The following is a 5,823-nucleotide window of genomic DNA, read 5'->3' on the forward strand; positions in this document are numbered from 1 at the left end:
CTGCAACGAAATACAGAATCAGCAGCGTTACACCGACACTTAAAAAGAGAGACCTTTAAATAAACAAGAATCTCAACCACTTTTCAAACATATCAAATTGTACGTCTATAGTACTAACACCTGCTGCTGACAGCAGACTAGAAATTAGCGTTTTACTGTCTACCAGAGGCAGACACGCAGCTGACAGTCTGCCCCATGGAGAATCTGGTTCAATATACTGCTGCTCACTATGCATTGCATAAAAACATCACATGGCAAACAGAGACAACAGAGAAAATTAGTGACCTAATGAACCAGCCAATGAACCAGTCAACAATTCATCTAAACCCTTAATTATTCACAGATGAGGATTATGCATAAAGTCCGTCTCCCCCCATGAACATATTCACTTTGCAGAAGTTTATTTTTGGCAGGAAGAGGCTTCAAGATCCTGGAAACTTCCAATAGCTGCAAGTGCTCCGAATCCAGAGAAAGACAGTCTTCTGCCACCACTGCACCAGACCACCTTCCAAACGCAATGCTAAAATAATCTAGCTGGGTGCCACTTCAGCACAATCTCAAAAGTCATGTTTAGCTTCCAGCCTCGTAATTGCCACCTTTTATAACCAGTATCCATTTGAAAGCCATTCGTTTATGTACCTGAACCTTGAAGGAAGATACATGGTGAGAAAACCTTAAAGAGCTTATAAAATCATTACCATACATTATCCACCAACATTAATGTAATATCTCCACTGAACGGCCGACTTGGTGAACCATCTTCAAAATCTAATAATTATTCCAAATGTAGATGAGCCACAATGACCCCATATTAACGACAGCTACAAGAGCTGGAGAAACAGTTGCTGGAATTCATTGCTCCTTTAGGATGCTCAATGAAGAGACTGGGTCCTCAGAAACTGTTTTTATCAACGCTTCAGTTTGCATGAAACCTCTTCATACACAACCTACTTTCACTACTACACAAAAAGGCCAACAGATGACCAAAGTGATACTTAGTAATATTTTCAGCTTTCAAAGAATAGATACATAGGTACTTCACAGACATAAAATATATAGCTGTCCATAACGCTAATGATCACAAAATGAACTTTCATATCCATCTTCAATGTTATGACACCTAACACACCAGCACAGCTCCAATCAGAGGTAAAACACACCAGCTTCCAAAGGTATCACTGGAACCACAAGAATCTGCAAGCTCCCACTTCCCCATGCAGAGACAAGAGACAGAAGGGAATGGTGTTTTGAAGACTATCTTCCCAATCAGAATGCTTCCACAGAAGCTCAAACTTGGTATTCTTTCCTTTGAGCAAGATTTCCTGTGCACAGATTTCAAGTGTGATCCCTTGAGTTTATGAGCACCTTTTCAGCTCCACAAATCAATATTAGGAGAAACCCATAAGCAAATGGATGTTTTAGCATTAGTAACTATGCTTCATTAGCAGCTTCTACTCTACAATTTAAAGAATGCTTCAAACTAAGTAAAAACTGCAAATCAGATGCAAACAGGGATTTCCAAAGAAAGATATTGGAACAAAATAGCTGAAAACAGAGCTGTAGATGGTAAGAAGAGAGGCAAGAGAAAACAATTTCCGTACAGCCTGACACCATACTCAACTTGAACATCTACCAGAACTGGAACCTCTTGTTCTGATACAGGCAAAGTGAAGCCTTGCCACAAGCAAGTGAAATCCACTCCAACTATTTATCACTAACAAAAATGTATATACACTGTAAGTATCTTCTATTCAGCACATTAATCTCAACACTTACACTTATCTTGTCAATATCTAATTAATGTCACATGAAGTGCTTCGGCTTGATTCAACCAACTCAGCTTCAACAAAAACCATGCATGGTCTTCCCTTACAGTCAAAAATGCCTGAAATACTTAACATTCACCATTAGCAACTGGTGACAATCTTGCCTCCCAAAAAAACTTGGGGATTATTTTACTTGCAAGATAATTTAAAAAAACATGAGGCAAGCTGTTGGCAAAATGGAATCTACCAGAGCTTGCACGCAATATGGAAGCACTTAAGTGTGAGCCAGATGGGCATCATCAGAGGCAATAGTAACCTCCAACAGCCAGAGCACTTGAAATAAAACTACTACTGGCCATACAACCGATGAAACGAGACACGGAAGTGGGGGAAGTGTTATAAAAATCTGTAGTCTCAGCAACAAATCATCTTGGAGGAAGCAGACTGCCTTGGACGTTCTTCCTGCAGCTTCCAATGTTTATTCGAGACAGCTCTATGAAGGAGTGCAGGCTTGACAAGGAACAGAACAGGAAAGTCCAATGCTGCCAACTTCCTGAAATTTGGGTTACAAAAGGTCAAGTCAGACAACTCGGTAGAACACGACCAATTTCAAACACCTCTACAAACAACTATTTGGAGTAACATCCCAAGGGAAGAAAAGCTTATTTTGTGAGCAGTTCTTAGAGGATCACCCCAGTTTGAACCCAGCTGGACTCCTGACCCTGCATAGTCAGACAAGTACCTAATTACTAATCAAAGAAATAAGGCTTCATTTTTGTTCTAAAGGAGGCCACATCTGGGAAAATGTTTAAGTTTGGCATGTGCGTCAGGAACAAGAGCTATCCTCTCAGCACTGCACTCTGAGGCCAGAACAGAAAACATGCACAGAAGAAATGAGAGAGCTTGAAGGGCAGGGAGATGTTGTTGGTCTGTTATTACTAGCATTCCTCAAGTCCACCATTAGGTCATTTTGAAGTCTTTCTATTTGAGTGACCTTCTTACACTCCAGCTGTATTCCACAGGACAATTCTAGTTACAGAAAAAACCTCAAGTTTAATCACAAGCTAAATCCTACCTAGTGTTAGAAAACAATTTCAGCTGTTTCAACTTTTCATTTTCAACTTTTAACGAACTCCTTACATTTTGCATTACAAATATTCAAAATATGCAAAAACAAGTTGGTTGAGCTCAGGTGGTTTCTTGCAATCACCTCAATGAACGGCTTTGGAAGTATCTTAAAGTAGCAGTATTTAATTTTTAAGGAAAACCCAATGTGAAGGCAAGCAGGTGGCTCTGGGAAGTCATAAAAAAATACACAGGCAGTTTTCACATGCTTATGAGCAGTGACTTTCATTCTAGGATCTACAAAAAACTTTCACACAAAATCAGAATGGTTTGGGTTGGAAGTGCCTTTCAAGGTCATCTGGTCCAACCCCCCTGCAAGGAGCAGGGGCATCTCCAGCTAGATCAGGTTGCTCAGAGCCCCGGCCAGCCTGACCCTGCATGTTTCCAAGGATGGGGCATCTCCCACCTCCCTGGGCAACCTGTGCCAGGGTCTTACCACCCTCAACTTAAAAAAACCTCTCTTTCTTATACCTACAACCAAATCTACCCTCTTTTAGTTTAAAGCCATATCACTACAGGCCCTACTAAAAAGTCTGTCCCCCCTCAACTATTCATCAAGAAAAGCACTTGGAAAGCCTGGTGGTGTTTTTATTAAAAAAAAATACAGCAACTGAAGTGATTCAGACACATGCTGTGAAATTTGCCATCAGACACAGAAGCATTAAGAAGTTATTGAAGAGATCTGCTGCAAGTCCTCAAGTTCAGGGACCAGATAAACTGGCTTGTGTAAAGTACTCCAGACTGAGTACTCTGTTAGACATAACAAAACTTCTCCTAAAGAAAGTCTTAAAAAAAAGGAGAAAAAAATAAGTCATAGTTTCCTTCTGCACCTCAACAGCTACATGGCTGATTTTTAACTGCAATTTAAATAACGTCTACCTCACTGACTATGAGAACATCTTTAGCACTGAAATGAAATTTGTCTTAGATAGTACGCTTTTCCTCAGCAAGAAAGAACAGTCTAAATACAAGATTTTATCTCCATTATCAAAATCTTTATGATGTTCTTGTGTTGGTCTGAGGCTTTTTTTTTTCTTTTAAAAATGTCTTCCATTGTTTCCATTCCTGTTCTTAAGGAAGTATGCACTGATCCCCATAATCTCAAAAAGCTCTTCACTCACGATGGACAAAAAGCCCTGTCTTTGGCTTTTTCATACACATCAGCTTGCAGCTCCTCCTAACAGTTTTGTAATGCAGTTATGCATTGCAGACATGTAGCAGACTGGAAGTAGACCAGCAGTATAAGCAGAACAGAAGGTATGGTGGCAGAAGGTATGAAGTAGCTTTAATATTTAATACTTGTAGGCAGCAACACATCAGTCTTTTCTGCAGCACAGACATCTTCTTATGAAGACAGAGTCCTGACGTTCTGCAGGCAAACACAAGCTGCTGACAGAGGGTTGCCATATGGTCTTCTAATCCATAAAATAATTTGTTTTCTGCAGCTGGACAGAGCACGTCACAAATCAGTGACAGCACCAGGAACATGACTCATCATCTTCAGGCACCAGACTGCTCACTCCACATGCAACCACTACCAGTCAAGGCAGAGAGTGAAGCCACAGGACACGGCCACAAAGGTGATATGGGGCTGTTACTAGGTTTCTTCTCCTGTGCAAAACTCATTGCTTTCCTGATCCTAAAAGGAAATGGATAATGCTCTTGGCATATAAGAGATTTCTCTTAGTTGCTCTTGCAGACGTATCTTGTGCTACCAACAAAACCAGTCGGATCTACTTTGAACTCAAGTCACCAACATTTCTGTTCATCAGAAGTCTTTAGACTGCCACAGACAACTGCAGTCCATCACTTTAAACTTGCCTTCATGCACTGAAAAGGGAAAGTGAAAAGATAAGCCTGCATTTTATCTCCTCTTCTATTGATGGCAACAGTAAGAGTCAACTCTTCCATAAAACGTCAGAAGACAATCTTACGGCTGTCAGCAGCTGCTCAAAATGAAGAAACGCCAAGTGTGGTTCACACTGTTCTTCTGGGGCAGCTCAGCCAGAACAAGCTCTTTGTGTGAGCCGACACAGGCAGGATACAGGAACAATCACAAAGCCAGTGATAAAATTTGAAGAGTAAATTTATTTCGTTACCTTGCAAACTGGGCGGTCCCTAAAGGAACACCCAGGCAGAGGCACGCAAGCAGGAACACAGGCACCATGGAGCTTGGTCCTTGCTAAAGAATCAGTGAATCTGCTGCTTTCGCCTGTATTTCAAGGATTCATACAGGCGTGGTTTACCACTGTGCCTTGGCCTTTCCTACAGCACGGCAGGAATCTCAAGCATGTTTGATAGAGTGCCTCTAACACCCTATCACAGGCCTATGTTCTCTAAACACAGATGTTCTACTTGTCCAGCACACAAGGCTAAACAACAATTTGTAAGATATATGTGTTCTTCTGTGCCCCAGCTGTAAGTTGCTTGAGTCCTCCTTGCCAATCTTCCATTATTTTCCCATACTCCTTCTTTAAAGTCTTCCGTGCTTGGCACTACAAGGCTTATGTGCAACAGGCAGCTCTCAGATGGGTGCTTAACCCCACTAAGCACCATTGCCTGGTGGTGCTTCCCATATACACTCAGAAGTAACCCATTTTAAAGAACTTTGTCTCTTCTCAGGAGATTTTCTTTTGAAGGATTCGTCAGTGACATGCAAAAGCCACAGCAGCTTCAAAAAGCTGATCACAAGAAGAATGTCATACTCCTGCTTGAGATATACCTGCACAAAATATTTGGGCATGAATGAAATGAAAGGAGGGAAACCCAGCCACTACAGCCAGCACACGCACTTCTCCAGAGCGATGTGGCCTCCAGAGCCTGCCCGGAGGCCTGTCCTCCCCACGCACCGTAACCGTCTCTAACCGCAGGCCCCGCCCGGGCCCGGCTGGCCCAGAGCAGCCCACGAGGCGCACAGGCCGTGCGGCCCAGC

This window comes from Pterocles gutturalis, unplaced genomic scaffold, assembly GCF_000699245.1.
Source record: "Pterocles gutturalis isolate BGI_N339 unplaced genomic scaffold, ASM69924v1 scaffold19389, whole genome shotgun sequence".
In the NCBI taxonomy this organism is placed as follows: Eukaryota; Metazoa; Chordata; class Aves; order Pterocliformes; family Pteroclidae; genus Pterocles; species Pterocles gutturalis.